This window comes from Melospiza georgiana, chromosome 1 (genome assembly GCF_028018845.1).
Source record: "Melospiza georgiana isolate bMelGeo1 chromosome 1, bMelGeo1.pri, whole genome shotgun sequence".
NCBI lineage: Eukaryota > Metazoa > Chordata > Aves > Passeriformes > Passerellidae > Melospiza > Melospiza georgiana.
The window spans coordinates 117,946,956-117,967,741 of record NC_080430.1 but is presented as its reverse complement, the minus strand read 5'-3'; the positions used below and the strand labels follow the sequence as shown (position 1 = coordinate 117,967,741).

General features: G+C 41.0%; 1 protein-coding gene across 1 annotated transcript in view; it reads right to left on the bottom strand.

Moving 5' to 3' along the window:
• Positions 1–19,240, bottom strand: part of CHD7 (chromodomain helicase DNA binding protein 7) — a 128,951-nt gene extending 109,711 nt beyond the window's left edge. Inside the window, exon 1 of the mRNA XM_058029733.1 lies at positions 19,160–19,240. The gene's annotated coding sequence lies outside the window, so the exon portion shown is untranslated. The remainder of the gene's footprint in view (positions 1–19,159) is intronic.
• Between the last annotated feature and the right edge of the window lie 1,546 nt (positions 19,241–20,786).

The window sequence follows — 20,786 nt, the reverse complement described above, 5'->3', positions numbered from 1 at the left end:
TAAATTGCTCTCAAATTATGCTTTATCAAGCCATCATGCTGATTGTAAGATAAGTGAATATAATCAGAAAAGGTAAACTCTAGCTTCTATTTCTTATGCACCCTCTTCTTAAAATCAGAGTCATTGTACAACAGAGATTTCATTACCACCCTGTTCTGACAGAAACCAATATTAATTATTATTTGAATTAACCTTTGAGCCATAGTTTTCATCAGTACCCGGTAAAGACACGGACAATTTCTAATTACATTCTACTCTCATTATAAGTCACTAGGCTGTAAAGCTGCATCTGACAAGACTGCTATAGTTGGCCTTGAAATGCTTTGGACTTTGCTATAAATCTTTCGGAAACATCCAAGAACTCATTGAATACAAGAGCTATCACACAGGATGCTTCTCCAACAATTTAGAGGCTGTTTTAAAGGGATAGCAAGTGTGATATGACTGGATTGCAATACTATTCCTGAAGCAAAACAAATTAGCAGTGTCTTTATCATTCAGCATCACTACACAGATGATCTTTTACCAAAAGTTAGATACAGTGGATTCACTCAGTCTACCAAATGTAATTATTCAGTGATCATCAACTAACTCATAACTATATTCAACAAATAGTATAAAAAAATGTAAAATGTGTAGACTGAGAGAAATCTGATTCCCAAGCTTACAGCAAGTATCTACAACATAAGCCATACTTATTACAGACCAGAGAGAAAGGTTTGATCTGCTGAAGAGTTATTAGTTCTCTAGCAGGAAATATAGATTTTAAGGGTCATAGATGAAGAATAACCTGTAATTAATATATAAAAATTAGTGCAAGTGGGCAATTTTTCTTTTGTAAGTTTTCAGCTTTCCCTCACATAATCACTTTGCTGCAGTCAGTTATCTAGCCAGGAAAAAATGAAATATACACATGAATTTAGGGAAAGTGAACACTGTTCTGAAGAACAGGTTTCTACCCTCGACTATGCCAAATCTCTTGAACGAACAAATTAAACTTCTAACAGAGTGATTTCTGGCTCTGTAACCCGAGCTCCACTTTTGCAACTTCACAAAGCTCACATCTATGACCAACTCCAAATGTCCAATCTCTAAGCAAAAGACAGTTTTATTTGAAGGAATACCAGAGGCTGGGATCTATCAGGTTTCAAAACCAGAACTTGACTTAGCTGCTGACTCAAGACATATTTCAAGATAACAGAAGCATATTTCAAGATACCATTTTTAACCTTCCACTGTTGAAAATACCTGTATCTTAAAACAGAAGCTTGAGTACGTAATCAGTCTAATTCCAGTGAAAGACATTTCATGTTAAAGAAACCTTGACTTGGACTAAGTTTCACTACATGTATTACTTTACATTTTGTTCATCTCAAAAAAAAACCAACAAAACCCCAATCAATGATCTTTCCTTCACAGATCACTTTTGTGGATGCTGTTAATTACACAGAAGATCCAAGGTACTAATTCCATAAACATGTTAAAGAGATATTGCAAGACACAAGAGAACCTAATATGAAGTTTGCAGGTTTTAACAAGGAAAATGCCAGTTGTGCATGTATTTAAGCATATTATGGATTCCATTAGGTAATGCACAGCAACTTTGAAATCTCACAGGGTAATGATGTTCCAAGACTAGAAGAATAGCTAGATTTAATCAAATTTATCACAAGACAGAATATGGTAAGAGAATTCAGATCTGTTGGTTTTTGGAAATGGCTAGATATGATGGATGGGACTCCAGTCTATAAAAATGCAGTGTTTGTAGCACTGGTGTCAACAGTGTTACCAATTCTAAACATGCCTCCATTAATCCTGTCCACATTTTCTGAAACTATCCAGGCTCTTCACCTTAAGACCCCAACTTGCTTACCCACTCAAATTGGCCATACTGTTTTGTTGCCTTTTTCTTTTCCTTGCAATTAGATGCTTTTCAGAAGTTACTCCAACATACAACTTCTCTGTATTACATTAGAATCTACTTGAATATTCAGATAATCATTTTTCTTTTATGCCCAAAACATTAAATGCCCAGATTATTCTTCTATTTCTCTGTGAAAAACATTTAACTGGTAGTTTGACTATTTCTTTTCTAGACATACATGGGTAAAAGGAGACTAGAAGAAGAAAAATCATCATTCTTGACCATACAGAAACTGTGCTTACACAGAAACAGACAATTTAATTCCTACTTCTTATCCTTACCTATGTCATTACTAAGAACATGTGGCCAAGTGGTGGGCAAATGTCTGATTCAGAACAATAATCCCATGGAGAAGGTGGAAAGAAGGCATCAGACCCATGGTGGGATTGTCCATCTTTATGAACATTTTCCACATAAAATTTCCAAGAGTTTGCTACTGTAGTTAAACTTAAGGGTAGACCAGAAGGACAAATATATATCCAGGTCTTTGAAAAAGCAAAAGGAAAGAAAAGGAAAACTGACAACTTTCTGTCAGAGTCAGTTTTGATCTTATCCTACAACAAACTCTACATTGTGACTCTGTTCTGCTAGGGCATAAGTGTTTCACAGATCACAGAATAGTCTGGGTTGAATGGGACCTTAAAGATTATTTAGTTCCAGTCCTCTAAAACAAAGCACATGACTTCATCTCATGCCACTCATCAACATATCCACCCTTTTGCTTAAAATTAAGATAATACGAAAAGATTAACATCACCAACAAAATGTTGGTGATGTTGAAAAATCATCAACATCAAGCTTCTTTGAAAGATGTATTTGGAGAACAGAAAGGTGGCATTTTAAAAGCCCCCAAAAGATACTGCCTTATTACTGGGGGTAGAGGGAACACAAGGGATACATGCTTTTGAGAAGGATCAAAGAAATAGGGGAAAAAATCCAAGATCCATAGCTTTATTCATGCCACTAGATTAAGACCTTCTTCCCCTTCCCAGTGCCACTTTCAAAATCCTGTGTTTTGGGGGGGATAAGGGACAAGGAGGTTAAGAGAGAAAACAACAGAATTACAGAACCTCATTTTGCTTATCAGCTATTCAAAGCCCATGACAAAATCCCCAACGGTGCTCATGCCATTTTTTCACATCAAATTTACTAGTGGCATTTTTCAACAAGGCTATAAGCAATGCATTCTAATAAATCAGCCTATAAAAGCACCTATTCCATTTAAAACTCAGTGCTAAATGACTGATAGCTTGTAATCTTCCAGTAGCAGAGATACATCCTACTATTGCACAACTACTCAGCTTTTACACAAATTCTAGATTTCCCCTCTGTTCTTCATGAAAGTTACTTAGGAGGCAAAATTCAAAATGCATTAGTTAGGGAAGAGATACAAAAATGAATGGCAAGAGCAGCCATTCACTAAACACCACCTAAGAGAATTTACCATGCCAGAACATGCTGCTTTTAATTGTGTCTAGGCTGGATTAGTTTCAACTCTTTTTACTTCAAATTCTGTTACCAATCTTTTCTTTGCAAACAGAAAACCACCTCTCCACTTTCTTTGAGGTGCTTTGCTTGTATTAGTTGAACTAAGAAAAGCCCACATCCTAAAATTCCTCTAAGTTCTTTCTTAAAACAAACCCTGTATTTCTGCATAGTTCCTTTTCCTGTTACTCTCCAAAAATTTACCTGTACAGACATAGATTGCAATTTAACTTTTAAGTAGAAAACAAAACAAATGATGAGTTTATTTTGTACATATGGCATCCTATCTAGAAGCTGCAGTAGGTTTCATGAGAAAGCTTAAATATTAACTTAGCAAAGCAGGATCATGACTCCTCAACAACTGAAACAGACACAAGCCTTTCATGACACCTGCATTCCTGTTAAAGAAAAAATTAATTTTGTAAGATCTCTTTTAAAATTCTGTTTATTTCTTCATCTTGTGAACTCATACTTGGCACCCTTCAGAGCATCTATTTAGAAAATGTAACTGCTGCTTGTCTACAAAACCAGTTTGCCTACTTTCATGACCATGAGTTCTTAAATATTTTGTGTTCTTAATACAGCCAACATTTTCCTCCATTACTTTAGTATAAAATTACTCAAATTTCAGTTGCTTGTGCTAAAATACTGTGTGAGTGCATGTTACAAACTACTTTGAAAGAGCAAGAAACTTTCAGGAGAACCTCTTCCCTAACACAAGTCATCAAATGAAACACAGAAGTAACAGTGATGCCCGTGGCTTCAGATTTACAGACTTGTGTATTTCCAAGTCACTCTCAGCTAAGCAAAGCAACATAATTCTCAAAAATCTTGCAGTACCAAGTGGTTGTTATTTGTGCAAAAGTTCTTCTAAATATGGTGCTCACACATCTATACATGAAGACATGAATAAACTCTTACTGTTCCACCACTGCTTCAAGCACCAAGGGCTTTTATACAGGGTGGTACTGTAGCATGTCACATACTATGATAAAACAGAGAGACCTTAGTACTAAACAATTAAATAATATACTACAGTACAGTTTTTTACACAGAGAGCCAAGAAAAAGAAAAGTAGAAGTTATGGCTCCCATGATAACTGCAGCTTGATTGTAATACTGTTTTATACTGTATATTTGAACAAATGCATCAATTTACAATTGATGGGGAATTATAACTGAAGGACACAGTCACATACTTTGTCTCACTCCTAAATAAATCAGTGGCATTCAGAATAAATTTCCATCCCATTTGTACAACTTGGTAAGGTGACTGGTTTGCTGGCAAGAAGAATTTACAGTATAAAAGCATTTAAACAGTATGTATCAAACTATTTATATGAAATTACACTGAAGCACACAGGGCAACACTGCCACATTTTAACTAGAACATGGACTATTTAAAACATCCACAAAATTATATTATGGTTCAGATTTGTTCCTGTCATATTTGACTTAACTTTATCATGATTCATGGCTACTGCTAATGAAATCCATTAAATATATTTAAGCTCAGCATTCCTAAAACAGGAATAAACACCAAAAATGCATCATTGGAGTGCTTACTTTCTAAGAGAAAAAAGCATTAACATGAGGAAGAGCTTGGTAAGACAAACAAAATCAGACAGTTTGACAAAAGATTTATAGACAACAGACAAAAAATACTATATTGAAAATGCAGAGACACGAGGAAAAAAATGCATCACAGCTAAACCTCAAGCTGGGAAGGCTATCAGTAAGAACATTTCTCAAGAAGAGGAGAATAAATTAGACCAAAGGAACTAGCAAAAAATGCAAAGATATGTTCCTAGAGGAGCAAAGTCACAAAAGGTCCTTTCACAAATGCAAGGTATAGGGAGCCTGCTAGGGAAGCCACTGGACTAACATATAACCAAGACAGGAAAGAATTATTCCAAGAAAATAAAAATTACAAGTTTTCTGCATCTGCTGTCATTGAAGAAGCTAAAGCAAGCTTTCATCTTTTTTGTCACGTTAATCCTCAGAGGCAGTTTTGGTCAAAGCAAAGCAGCCACCAATGCACTCCCCAACAGCTGGATGGCATTCACCAAGCTGAAGGATCAAACAGCCTATCTGTCCACTATGCCACTTCATATCTCTGGTTCCAACACTGCCTTCTTGCCAATTGTGCATCAGTTTTGAAAGGTGGTCACACCTTTAGCCTGGCCAGAACTGCAGGCCAGCAAGTCTCCAGTCCCAGCAGGGCAAGGAAGTTGAGAATAGAAGAAACACGGGCACACACCAAAGTACAGACTGCAGAGGTGACACTGATGCCTTCCACAGCAAAGTCCTGTCTCACCAGTACAGGAGATTTCACTGAAGCAATTGAGAAGTGGCCAAAGTCTGAGCTAACCTGGATGACCAAAACACATCAGCCAGCTGCTGAACAAAGGTCCTCCAGCAATGGTTCCTAAGGAAACTAAGCTACAACAGCAAAGGAGGGAAGATCTTCACATAGGTGAAAATAACCAGTTCAAATCAGGAAATGAACATTAGGAAACATCACCCAGCCCCTTTCCAGACCTGCACTGACAGCATGCACATAAAAGATCTAGAAACCGGTGAACTTTGAAGTGAGTTTGCTAATAGTAATAACAAGTTTATTTTGCTAAAAATTAAAATCAACTATGCAGGAAGCAGCAGTCCATCACACCCACTGAAGGTGTAATAAACTGCAGATGAGAGGCAGTGAAAGGAAATAGATAGCAATGCACATGAGAAAATACAATACTGTTTTACATACATTTTGCTGAGCCCTAACATGATTTGGGAGCTAGAATAAATAGTTTAGGAAAACAAGAATTGTAAGAAGAGTAAACAGAACACTAAGAATGTTTAAGAAAAAAGAGATTTTAAAAAAAGCATAGAATTGCACAAGAAAGGGATACACAAGTCTATGAGGTTCTTATACCTTGCTGCAGTGACCATGTTTGCTCTTCTCACCTCCACTTCAAAATTAAAATTACTGATGGACTGGAGAGGGGTGACAGGCATTTGAATACCCTCCAGAATCTCCAGCCTCAAGAAGGGCCAACCAGGGAGAGAATAAAAAAGTATACTAAATCAAGCAGCATGGAACAGGTACACAGTGAACCACTGTTCTCCTCCTCTTTTAACAAGGAAACTAGAGAACAAACAAAACTAGCAGCTGGTAGGTTCAAAATAAAACAAATAGAAGGAAGCAGTTCTTCATACAATGTGTACTTAAGCTGCAGAACTCTGCCACAGTCCCAATGGCAGCCAAGAGTTTACACAGACCAAGAGAAAACTAGATGAATTCATGCAAGAGAAATCCATTAAGCATTACCTATCACTTTTTCCAAGACAATTCTGAGCAGCAGAGCTGTGGAGGCAAAGGGGTTTGCTCTGTTTCTGGTCACTATGAAATAGGATTCAGACCTCTGGTACTATAAAAGAAAGATGATATTCACAACATGGTTTTAATAGGTGTTGACAACTATGCTACTTCAATAATACACCATTTCCAGTGTAACATTTCACCCTCCTTTCATGAAGATACTGTATTTCAGTCCATGTTACCAGTACTTTGAGAATGTAACTGAGATTACAACACTTTAGAGGACCACAACATGAGAAAGACAAGGACACCCAAAACTGTACTTGAGTCTGCTGAAATTCTACTGATCCTATATAAAAGATTATCCCTATTCCAACCACAGAAAATTTAGAGAGAGTATATGATCTGGTTGTAACCCCTTAAAGGAGTAAAAAAAAGAAACAGAAACACTGATAATACTAAACACTGTAGCATATACAGTACATCTATGGATGTACTCAGTACCTACAGTGGGTTTTAGGTTCATTTTTTAAACAACTGAAAAAAGTGTGGTTTTAATAAATCAAAGTTGTGTTATACACTGAAATATTAGGAATACTGAACTTTTATTACAACAATCTTCTCATGTTTGAAGGAAAAAGACTTAAAAACAGCACTAAGTTGTGAAAAAATTAAAATATTCGTACTTTTCCTGATTTAAACAGCAGTTGTAAAAGATAATATCAGCTCAAAGCACTGGCCTGAAGCTTTACAACTGTTATAAAAAGGTACTTAAAATAACTACAACATATTTAGGTTAAGCACTTAAAGGAATTACTGGAAGACTGAATTCAATCCTTGGTTCCAATCCACAAATCATTGTGCAACATCTTAGCTGCTGAAATCAAGCCCTCTCCATTACCTACAAAGTGGGGACCATGCCCATCTCCTGAACTGGGGGTACAGAATTTTCCCTCTGCAGATACAGAAGGCACAGCAATTGCTTCTGTAAACAATGGAAGAACCCAATCCCTCTGCACCTTCCAGCCTAGCCCTGCTCTCTCCAGTCCATGCAAGGTGCTGCTGCCATTCTGGGCTGAGGAGAGCCCAAGCTTGAAGGCAGCAGCATATTCCCAGTGTAGAACAGACCTTCTACTAGATCTCTGTCTGAGACAGAGCAGAACATGCCAGTGGTTTATTTTCAAGGACTCTAAGTGATCAAAGTTTTCACAGGTACAGTAAAACTCCCCATAACTCCCAGATCACAGCCAACAGATAACCTGCTTGGCTTCAGTTTAGTTTAGTCAGGTTAAATACCTGACTTGATAAGGAAGAAAAACCTGACAGAAAATGTGAGCCAAAATGGCTACTAGCACAGAGTAGACACTGCACTCTCTGAACTCTTCCTACTGCCAAGCCAAAGCTCAAGATATTATGGCAGACTATTTGGCAGAGTTTGTTTAAGAAACTGTATAGGACAAGGAGGAAGCTTATAGTCCCTAAACTCAATACAAAAAATACAATTTAGAATTTACTCCTAAGAAAAATATTTAAAGGAAGAAGATAAATTCTGAAAAATAGCAGGCTGTTCAGACACAGACTCTAAACACTTAAGACAGATTTTTTTTTTAAGTGCTGAATGTCAGACCAACTCTCCTTTAAAGGATGGCATTTATCTACTTCACAAGAGCAGTAGCAAGACAATTAAAACCTGGTAAAGAACCAAGATCCTCTGCTGAGTGCTGCCTGGTAATCAGCAACTATTACACATGCCAATATGGCAGACACAAAGCACATCCCTGTGAACCTGCACACCAGTTTGCAGTAGCACTTGGGGTCCTGCCTTCCAACCACCTGCTCAGGTCACGGGTCTTAAAAGGAAGAAAAACCATCCAAGCACTCAGAGATACATGAACTAAACAGATATTTTGCCTTCTAACACTTCCACGTGTAATTAAGACAGGGAGCATCACATTCACTGGAAGTCAATGTACTTTTTCTTATGGTACAGCAGAACTATATGCCCAAAATTTCTCCCACTCTTTCAGAGCAAGCCTTGTCCATATACCAGCTACAGCAAGCATCCCAAAGTGGAAAAATACCCTCACTGCTCCTATTCCAACACCTCGGGTTGTTGTCTTTTTTTCTGAGGCAACACTTAAGTTCCTTTTAAGCCCTTCCTGTAGCAATGCCTACCACACCAGACACCTCCAAACGTAATCCACTGGAATAAGCAGCCTTTAAATTAAGGTGTTGTAAGGTCATATAGCAACAAGATCATCGGATTAAAGAGGAAGTGGAGTTAAGTTAATACTGAGTCACTATTTTAAGTTCTGTGTTCAAGACAACAGCATGATAGCCTTTCAAGCACAAACCAGTCTTCAAGCAGGATGGCTGAAGAACTTTCCTATTAAAAATAAAAGTTTTATTTCTTGTCTAAATCTGAACATGAAATTAAGGACAACAACTCATCAGACAGACAAGATGTGGTCCCAGAGACAGATGTTTTACAGCTGTGCTTTGGGCTTCCTAAAGCCCATTAGAGCTAGCACATACAATTCCTAATGTAAACAAGCTGCTTTTAGTAACTACAATATTCACTCTGAACACACACAATGCTAGTCAGGGCCACCATTCCTCACAGTTTGCACCAAATGCAGCTTACAATGCCCATAAGATAGAATCTGTAAATCCCCTCTCCTGCACCTCCTGCAGATCCTGAAAAATGATTTTTTAGATGTAAAACCCAAGGAAAGGAATCTAGAAGGTGCACTACATGAATGTTTGGGTTTTTTATAATCATGGCGAGAATTTACCTTCTATTAACAGGCATACAATTGCCCAAATCTTGAGAAAAAAAGGGAAGACAGTATGAGATTCCACTCTTCCACCTGCCAAGACGTCCCTTTCTGTCACACTGCAGGCAATATACACAAAAAAGTCAGGGCTCTCCAGAAAGCAAGCAGCTTCTAATGGCACATTGCTGCTATGCTGAAAGAGTCACCTCAAGCTGACAGGTGGATTGAGCAGAAGATGCAGTCGGAATCCCTGACTTTTTCGTAAGGTGCTCATTCCTCTGCTAAGCTACACAATATAAACTGCCCATTTCCCTCTCTGGAGAGCAGCAAGAGCACAGTATTACAGAAGGGACTAAGCAGCACATCATTTGACTTGCAATGTACTTTTTTCGCCAATTTTTACAAGGAGGAGTGCATTCATTTCACTATCAGAAAGCTTAAGATTATGATAGGAAGTAACAGCCTCAGCCACCTACTAGGACCAAGCACTCATTCCATCTCAAACCAGCAGGAAAATGTAAATAGTTGGGGAATACTCTGAATAATGGAATCCACTGAATTACTGACTGATGAAACTTGATGACACTGAAACAACACTGAATTGATAAAATTTGAGACAGACAAATTGACTCAAAGCTGATGAACCTAATGGAAGATTTCAAGCTTGAAAAATAAAAACCAAACCAAAACAAACAAACAAACAAAAAACACCCAAAAACAAAACAAAAACCAAAAAACCAAACTAAACAAAAAAAAAAAAAACACAGAAACAGAAAAAAAAACCCAAAAAACCCTCACCAACCCAAAACCAACAGCTCCCTCCCCCCTTTATTGTGAACAAATTGTTTCAAAGATTAAATACTTCACCTTTGAAAGAGCAAAGAAGTTATTTATATATTAGTAAATCTTTTAGGCTTTTGTTTTCCTACCTGAAGAGGGAAGCTGATTTCTGGTCAGTGGATTAATAATTTTGACCAATTTATAGCATGCAATCCACAGCATCAACAGAATAAACAAATTTTAATATCCATTTTAACTCAGGCCAGCACATTTTTCTTTTTGTGTCCTTTGCTTCACAGATGATTACTCTATTTCTCTTTCTCCCATGAAGGTTCCCAGGCAACTGATCCAATCCACTTGCTCACTGCCACCAAAATGAAAAGATGAAAAGGGCTTGCTGCTCTCCAAGCCAGCGGCCCCCCTCGTCCTCAGTACCAGCTCTGGTGTTCATCAGATCCTTTTATGAGCTAGTTTGATTCATTACAACAGCAAAATGCTCTCCATTTTACAGAGTTATTTTTCTGCCATTTTGGTGAACTAAAGTGGCTCACAGAAGGACCTGACAAGCACTGCTGCCAGAAAAAAGTAGCAGAGCCATGTGGTTGTGAGTTGGGGCGCAGGGTGACAAAGGCAGAGAGGAAACTTCTCCTTTCAGAACAATGTCCAGTTAAATTAGCTCACTGCATTTCTCAAACCATACCCTGACTTATACATGATTAGAGGGACCACAAGACAGCATTCAACAGCTTCCAGTTATCTTCAGAGCTACAAAAAACTTATCATACCAAAAAAAAGTACTCTTACACAGATTTAAGTATAATACTCCATCAGAAGAAAAAGAGTTCTTACAAACATAATATCAAGATAAGGATACCCTAGACAAGGAGGGTAAAGAAAGCTTGGCAGATTTCACTCTAGTTTTTCAATTTAAAAAATGAACAAACAAAAACAAAAAAAAAAACCAAAAAAAAAAAAACCAAAAAAAAAAACCCAAAAAAACCCAAAAAAAAAACAAACAAACCTGGGAAGAGCCACCAATCTCAATAAACACTGTGATGGAGAAACAAGTATTTTGGATAAGCAGAAAAGAGCAAGAACTTTTCTCACCAGTATCCAAAATAAAGGTACCAGAAGACAGCTTATGTGCCTAAGAGAAAGCACCTTGAGGGAAGGAGGCAGTCAAGCCAACATGGTGGGAGCAGGTGCTACAGCTGCCTAGTCCCCAGGTTTTCTGCCCAGAGATTTCTGTCCATGGACCAATCTGCCCCATTACCATGGGCTGCCTGCTGCAGATGTGCTGTTTCACTCCAGAAGAGAGAAGTCAAGGTGTACCAAAGGTGCCATTCCCACAGCCACATTGAATTGATCTCGCCATTCAAAGTTCACTGACAGCCTGGAAGCTCCTCAGCACAGAAACAGCTGCCTTCAGCATATGCTGAAGAGAAAAAGCACCCTGCCCCAAAACACCATCATGCTCACACCTTGTCAAACTAGAGAAGGGATTTTTAGCTTTCCTGACCCTACCAGCCTCCCACCAAAAATCTTAATGTTGGACAGCCACAGAACACACCACTCCACTCCAGGTGACACACCGGCACACAAAGGAAGACAGCAGCAGATCCCAGCAGCCCCACCAGGGTACAAGTTCAGGCACACAGTCCCAGCTGACACTCATATCCACCTCTAAGAACCCCTCCTAGTCCAGTTCCTCAGCCAAAATCTGCATTGCCCAACCAGCCCCTACTGCACAGTCCAGTTGTGCCACTGGTCATGCGACAATGTCAGGGAAGTCACATGTGAACCAGTGACAAGCCACACATTGTCCACCCAGAGAGGCAGGCAGAAAGGTAAGCATCCTGGTTTCTTCTGAGAGAGGAGACAGAGAAAGGTGAAGAACAGAAAGAGATGAAGGGGATTAATCTTTTAAAGCACACCATTAGGGAAATTTCTTATGAGAAGAGCTATGGAAGCAATTGCTTTCACCTGCCATCTTTCCTGCAGCCAAGGTTTTATTTTTTAACTTCACAAAATTAAGTAGTCATGGTTTGGGCAGGGGGTAGCAAGGGGGTGTGAGGCCTTAACTTACTTCCCTGAGAACTCACCGTTCAAGACTTCAGTCACCTTAACCACAGCAAAGCCACACAAACACCCTCCTTCCATTTTTCTTTCCTTTTTTTTTAATAGTTTCAATGCAACATCTAACATGCCCAACTTCTAAGAGTACTATGTACTACAAAGATTCCCAGACCCAAACTGTAAGACATGTTTCTGTCCTAGTTCTGACTGTAACAACCTGATTTGTCCAACAGCCATGTAATTTCTACAAAACAACCCCTTCCTTCAGCAGGGCTGCCACAAGGCTCAGATCCTGTCTGAACTGTGAAAGTAAGTTCACTAAGAATCACTTCTGTGAGAGGAAACAGCACAGGCTGGGGAATACTGCAGAACTGTAGTAAGGAGAAAAGCAGGTGAAACAGGCAAATTTTTTTCAGTAATCCCTGTAAAGAACACAACAGAAATAAAGAAGCACATTTCAGTTACTTGTGTACAAAAAAAGAACAAAAAATGAAAATGACAGTGTACCTTTGTAGAGATCAATACTGAAATAAGAGGGAAGTGAAGCTGAAGCCTGCTTATTCACTTCCCCCCAATGACAGAATGATGATTAAAGTAAAGATGAGTGAGGTTGTACTCCACTTACAGAGCTGAGTGAATGCAAAGCACAGCAGACACCTCACAATGGTACTGATAAATAAACTAAATTACTTAGCAGTTCTCTCCCAGACTAACATCCTGAGGCAGTCCAGAAATCCCTATTTAACTCACTTTCTGAATGATTCCTTCCTAAATCAAGAGAGATAGTAAACTGCTCACTATAAACTCTCAGTTTAATTCTTCATGGTTAAAACAACTCAAGGCAAGAATTATACTCTCAGTGACAGTCACCTCATCAGAGCTTAAAGGAATCTCTGAACTCACACAGGCACTGGCTACTATATCAGAGGGCCTTCCTTTAAGCCATCCTGACACAACTACACCACCCTGTGCAGCTGCCTGGTCTTTCCAGGAACTAGCAACATAGTCCCAGAACCTTTCAAACTAAGAACTGGAGATGATGAGCTGTCTGCTTTTAGCCTTGCAACAAACCACCAAATCCAACAAGCAGCTACTTCAGTCCAGAAGCTGCAAAAACCAGAGCACATTCTCAAAAATCCACAGGGCTTGCCGAGATATATACCAGACAGTTGAGCCAAAAATATGAAATCATCATCTTAGATCTCATGTCAAGACAGTAACTGCAGTTATGGTTGTTTCAGTATTTCTTATCCCACATGAGAAAACGATACACATTCAAATACAGAACTTCAAGCAGCAGGATACTTGGGATGCCTGATTCCTGGACTTCAGATAGGCTCTCCTGTACAGGAACAGGTAAGGTTTTGAAAACAATTGTTATACCCTGAACAACTAACTAAGATGCATCCTTGAAATTTACCAATCTTTCACCGTCGTGCACTTTTATCTCGGCCTTATCAGAATTATTTTTGAACATCTGTTAGCCTCATCATTACTCTCCTTCTCTCAATCCTCCTTTTATTGAGCATTACAAACCAGGTCAGTTGTATTGCCTTTCTGGCTGTTAATCTTCAACTTGAAGAAATACTAAACTGCCCTTCTCTACAGTACAGACTGACACGTGCTTTCCTGCAAGACCTTTTACCAAGTAGCATTTCAGCTTTGGATTTCAATCTCAACAGCTACATTGATGGATCCTCTTTGAAGCAAAGAGTATTTTCTCATAACTTGTCATCAACTCAGACTTCCCACTTACTAGCTCATCCAAGTTAATACCAAAGACTTGAACCAAGTTTTTCAGTTTCTATCATGTAAGAGCTTGTTTCACATTTCTCCCAGAACAGCACTACCTACCTCAATGCTTTCTGTGATGAAGACTTCCTGCATGTTTTGTCCTATTACTGATGTCTAAACTTCTAAAATTCCAGCTTTCGGCTCAGCTTTAGTCTTCAACTGAATTCTCTCACAAAGAATGACCAGTATTCCTTCTCACATAGTGACTACCCACTTAACAAATCCTGTTTACCCTGTAAATAAATCCATAGGCTTCCTATTTAAAGATCAAGGACAAAAGTGCCTTTATTAAAGTCTTCCTTGGCCTTGCTCCACATTCTGATCTGCTTTACCACTGGTCACATAGTTCCTGATCTCCAGAGCTCTCCTATTTCTTTCAGAAATATCACAATCCCATCAGGAGCTCCTCCCTACACCCAGACTTCTCTGCTTGGCAAAGGATAGCCCACAATGGCTACATCCATTTCAAAATTGTCATGGGACTAGACCCTCCCCATTCACAGCTACACAGTGCACAGAGCAAGAGAAACCACTACAGCTCTATCTATCCACTATTAAAAGATGGGGGGATGCCACTTTCACGAAAACAAAACTTGAAACAAGAGGATTTTCCTCTTCAGAGGGTCATGAAGAACCTTTGGGAAGCTGCCAGCACCCTGCAGCAGCCCCCTGCTCTGGCTGTCTGCCCCTTGCCATGACAGCATCCAGGGGCCAACATGAGACTTCATCAAGCTTTGGTGCAGCCAGCCAGCCCTCCCCACACCAGCCTAGGCATCCTCCACGGTTTTGGTAGAAAGCAGCATTATTAGGAGCTGAAATGCATGTTTATTCTGCCACATATCCTCATTATCTAGGGCTGGCAAGAAAACACAACTCCATTAAGCAAACAGAAAGCAGTATGAATTGGAAAAAAGATTAAAAACCCAACAGGAAAGGAACTTGAAGAGGAACAAAATCTATGGGAAAGCTGGGGGGAGGGGAGTAGAAAGGGCAGGAAGGAGAAAAGAAAGTTTTGTTTTCAGAACAGGACTGCCTCTGCTGCACAGAAGGAATCCTACTTTGCACATCTGATGTACACCTCCACAAAATGTTTTAAGTGACACTTGCTTTGTAGATAGAGATCAAAATAAACTGTGGGGAGGTCAATTTCTTTCAAAATCACCAAGAAATGTTAAAGCCAGCTACCTGTTGAAGTTCTAGCAGTAAGCTCAGCTGAACAGCTTAAAAAGTGGCTCAAGGACATTAAAATAAAGTGCTTGCAAAACTATCCAGCACTGGATCTGCCATATGCCAGCTACTCCCAGGCAGGTAAGCTGCTGCACTGCTCTCCCCAAACACAAGCTCATATTTAAATGAAACCTGAACAGAATAACCTCTAGGATCAGGACCATATAAATGAAATTTTATTTTCCCCTCAGAACCATTAGGAAGAGGGCAGACATTTTGGCTGCAATGACTTTTTCCAGACAATTGATTCCCAAAGTTATTTATTCCCCACCATTCCCCTCAAGGCCCTCTCGTCACAGCAATTGTCTATGTCAGAGGAAGGTTGGACTCAGCTCCCATGAAAGGCAAGCAAAACCACACCCAAAATAGCTATATAGGTCACTACAGAGCAAAGGGAGCCCTACATCATGCCAGCAAGGGCTTCTGGTTAGTTCCCACATGCCAATAAGCTTTCAAAGTCATGTGTTGCAATGTTCTACTAAAAGAGTAGCTTATATGGTAACTAGCACTCTTTTATTGAATCTTAACTTTTAAAAGAAAATGCTTAAATTAAGTTGTACCCCTCCCCTTTTTTTCCTTTTTTTTTAAGGAGAATGCATTCAGCACAAAAGCAGCAAAACAACCACAGTGCTTAGAAACAGATACAGAACAGCATCCAGAGAAGAACCCAAGTGGCAGCACAAAGATCCTTGGTTTTGGCTTGGCTTCTTCTAGGTGCATGTTTACATCTCAGAAAAGTCACAATGTTGGAAGCTAAGAGCTAATCAGCTTTTATATACTTAAGAACACCCTTAAGAGCTTTGTTGTCATATTTGGGCTCTTGGAATGTGTCCTTTAGGTCATAACCTCCTTTTTATTTTTTGCATCATCCCCTCCAACCTCTTTTTCCAAGACAGATTTTAGTGCACAACTACAACGTGGCATTTCCATGACTGCTGATCTTGGGTAAGATGTGAATCACTGAAAGTTAGTCAGATTGTGCAGGCAGAAAGAAATCAGGAGGAAATCTTCCATCAGGCTTCAGTATCTTGTCAGAACCCTAATAAAAACATGGGATGTTTCTGCATATTGTACCTCACTCCTTCCTCTGGAAGAGTTTTAAAAATTAAATCATAGTTGGAGTTTCCCTTTGCCTTTTTATCACTGCTACAATATAGACAGCATTTAAAACTTTCTTGCATTAAAATCCAGTGGTATTTGTGCTGACAAGCTATTCATGGAAATATAAATTATGAGAAATGATGGAGTAAATGTCTGTCTTAACGATGAAGCTAAATGGTGAAGCTAAAATGAATACAGTAACTTTTCTGTTGGAAAAGTGAAGGCTAAAGCCTCACCTACACACAAAAGAGTCATTTGTCAGAAAGACAGTTTAATTATTTACTAAAATTTGCAGTTTTCTCTTGTATACAGGGAACATTAAAGTAACATAAAAGTATCACCCGTGTTACTTATGGGCATCAGTTAACCAGCTCATAAATCTGAGCAGGTAGTGATTTGCTCACAGCAGACAAACACATAAGGGTTTGGAAATGAGGATTTAAGGGAACTGGGGGAAAGAAGACCTTCAGACACATACACCACTCATCTCACAGTTGCCTGTACCCTTGGTAGCCACACACTTTTGTTTGAATTACGTCAGATTCACAAGAGCAAATACCAACCAGGACATCCTAAAGGCTTTCCATCAGAAACTTAATGTAAAAATGAATGGGAAATAAGGGATAGAGGTAAGGCACAGGATTCAAGAAGACACCTGCATTTATTTCCACCCTCCTTCCTTCTGGTTACTTTCTTCCACCTCTTCCTTCCCACCTTAGCAACCTCTACCTATCACACCATCGGCTACAAACAAAACCAAACCCCATGGCAAAACGCAGCCTCACTGCCACACTTCAGCAGCTCTGAGAAAACCTGAGAAGCCTCTATTACTCAGGCCTTTCCAGCTTGACAGAAAATCGTGTCTGGGTTGCCTTTGTTCAGGTTTTGCTGTACCCTCACACTGCAGGTTCTCCTGCCCGCGGAGCCGCCGTCCGTGGGGCGCAGACCTGGCACGGAGCCTCCCCGTGTGCTGGGGCAGGACAGGCCCACGGAGCACAACACCCACACACCCATGCCAAGCCCAGACTGAGCAGCACTTCCTTCCTCAGTGCCTGCCTGCAGCTTTGCCATCAGCCTGACCCACCTGGACTCGCCAACAACTCCTTTTACATCTTATAAAAGTCCTAATGTTATTTGAGTGTTAATGGCAAATACTGCAAACATTCATCGAAGCTGTTCAGTTCAAAACAGCAAATAGCTCACGTGGGAAAGAAACTACACTCAGGTTAACTGACCCCTCTACACGGACAGGGAAACCTTTACAGAGCTCCTCTGACACAACTCTTCAGGCTTCTGCATTAACCAAACCCAAAAGGAACTGGTCGCAACTGAAATCTCCCATCACTGCACAGAGTTTTAGTGCTTCACTAAACCTCATTTTTACTGACATTGTTACAGTGCAAAACCCCTAGAAATTTTTATTTTCCTAAAAGGACTGTGTGATCCTTGCCTGTGATTGAAACTTTCCTTCGTTACTGAAGAGGCAATAAAATAATTTTGGGTTTCAAATATGAGGCTTTTTCGCCTGTTTAAATAACCTAACCATGATTTACAAGCAATAACAGAAATGTCATCACATTGTTAAATATTTAGTAAGATATTTGGTCAAATATGATTATCCAATTAGTATCAGTGAATTAGTAATTCAGTTACACTTGCAATCACAAGCATTTAATACTCTTCTAAGAGCCTGTGCGATGGCTTTAATAGTGATCTTTATAAAGTTTATAAAACAGCTCAAAAGAGACTGAAAATAAGCAGTTCAGGTTAACAGAAAGACAGGACAAGATGAGTGAATCTGTGGCATTCACCAATACTTTAGTAGGGGAAATTTTGTTTTGTGAAACTGTTTCAAACTTCACATTATATCTAAGACCAAAAATAATTAATTTTTCCAAGCAGCTGTGGTTTTAATCTAGAAGAAAATAGTACACTATCATAAGGATTTCTGCAAAACCCTGAGCACATTTACAACACCAAACAAGAAGAAACAAGCCATACTCCCCACTTTTGGTGGCTGGAGATAGGAAAATACAATTTTTTTACAGAATGTAATTGTTCTGATCACCTGTTACAAACCTCAGAAAGAAATGGTTAATTTTCCCCAAACTGCATCTTATTTTAGAAGTGATTACTACAATTTTTCTGCTGGTGCTATAAAAGCAGACCTCTTCAAGGGAGCTCTCTCTGACTGTCACCTCACTGTTAAGTTTGTAAGCAACCTGGACATCTAAAATATGGTCTATGCTAAGCAACGTGGGTTTTTTATTATTATTTTTATTTTGTTAATAAGAAAAAAAAGTATTGGAAACTTTCACGGTGGAAACTAGGGAGCTTGGAAGTTCCTCTCTTAGCAGCACCCAGCAATGGAGAGGAAAGTGTTCTGCATACGTGCCACAAGCATCCAGCTACATTTAGCTTTCAGCCTTTTTATTATCATTGTCAATGAATGGGCCCCAGTCAAATTAAAGCTGCCATTTTAGGTTAAAGACTGGAGAGCCTCTGTTGTGCAACAGCGAGACAAAAACACTCCAAGCGACAGATGCAGCACTTTCATTGGAAAATGACAGATTTCAACTTTTATAAAAAAAAAAAAAAAAACAAAACAAAAAAAAAAAAAAAAAGAAGAAGAAGAATTACGGATCATGCTTTTTAATATGAATTATATATTGATACTCACACATTACCGCAAACTAACGGGATTTATAATTGGGAAAAATCAGCTACCCATGCTGCTAAGGTCATAGTCATTAAGATTTTTTTGCCGTCGTTAGAATGGATGATCTGTGAGGAAATGAACAGAAACATTTTTTGTTCAACTTGCTTGTTTGTACCTCCGCTAGTCCCGTATAACACGAGAAAAGAAAAAAAGGAAAAGGGAAGAAAAAAAAAATAAAAAGGGGCTAACACATTCTCCCGAAAGCCATCTTCCAGGATAAACACTGCCCGCGATCTGCTTTGATGAGAGTAAAAATCGAGACGAACATCGACACAGAAACAAACTTATCGCACCGAGGTTATTCTGATATTCCCCAAGCCAAACATCCGCGGAAGCCCAAGTGGCACGGGAAATTAAAAAAAAAAAATTTAAAAAAAAAAAAAAAAAAAACAAAAACAAAAAACAAGAGGCTTCTCGCAAATGAAAAAAAATCGCCCTTTTCTGTCGTGGGGAGGCACGCTCGGCCCCTTCCCAAACGAAAACAAAGGCAGAAAGTGGGGAAGTGCGGGAGAGTTGCGCGGCGCCGCGCGGCCCCGCAGCGGACAGGGAGCTCCCGGGCATCCATCGCTACTTTCCTTTTGTCCATTGTCTGTTTAAAAAACAACTACTTTAAACCCGGGCGTGAGCGGGCTGTCGGGGGGAGCCGGGGAAACCGGCTCCATTTCCAGCCCGTGCCCACGGCCACCCCTTCCGCAGCACCCCGACCCGCCCCCCCGGACACCCACCCGCGGAGACCGGCCCGGCAGCGCGGGGCGCGCCCGGAGGGGCTCCCCCGGCGTGGGAGCGCGTCCCCTGATGTAGCGCTACCGGGATAAATGAAGGCAACGTAATGATGGCTGCTCATTGCCTGCAGCGCCTTCTCCCTGAGACTCACTAACAACCCTGCCCCCCTCCCCCCGCCACCGCTCTCTCTCTCTCTCTCTCTCTCTCTCTCTCACACCCGCGCACACGCACAGGCGCTGCCCGCTCCCCGCCGCCCCGCACGCAGCGCCCGCCGCCGGCCCCGCTCCGCTCCGCGCCCCGAGCGCGGCCGGGCCCCCCCTCGCTGCGCGCCCCGACCGCTTTGGCCTCAAACCACCTTTTTCCGCTCACCCTCAAAATGGCCCGGAACGGGGTGGGGGGAAGCGCGACGAGGGGAGCGCCCCGGCCCCGACCCCATGTGCGCGGCGGCGGCGGCAGCGCCTCCCGCCCGCTCCGGCTCCGCGCCGGCGGAGCGAAGGTACTCGGCGGGGTGAAACCCCTATTATGCGGCGTCCGCCGGCACCGCTCCGGCCGCCTCGGGTAGCGTTCTCCCTTCCCTTCCCGTCCCCTCCCTCTTTCCCCCGCTCCCCTTTCTTCTCCGGCCGCCGGGGAGCGCCGGCCGCCCCCTGCCCCCTCCCGGTGCCGCCGGGGCAGGACGATCCCCCCGCCGCGCGCACCGGCGGCCGGAGCGGCACCTCGTGCTCCCGCCTCCCTCCTCCTTCTCCTCCCTCCCCGCCCGCCTTCCTGCCGCCCGCCGCCACCCACCGCCCGGCCTCCGCTGGGGGTGCCCCCGCTGCGGCCCGGGCCCCGGCCCCGGCGACCCATGTGCCTGCGCGGAGCGGGGCGG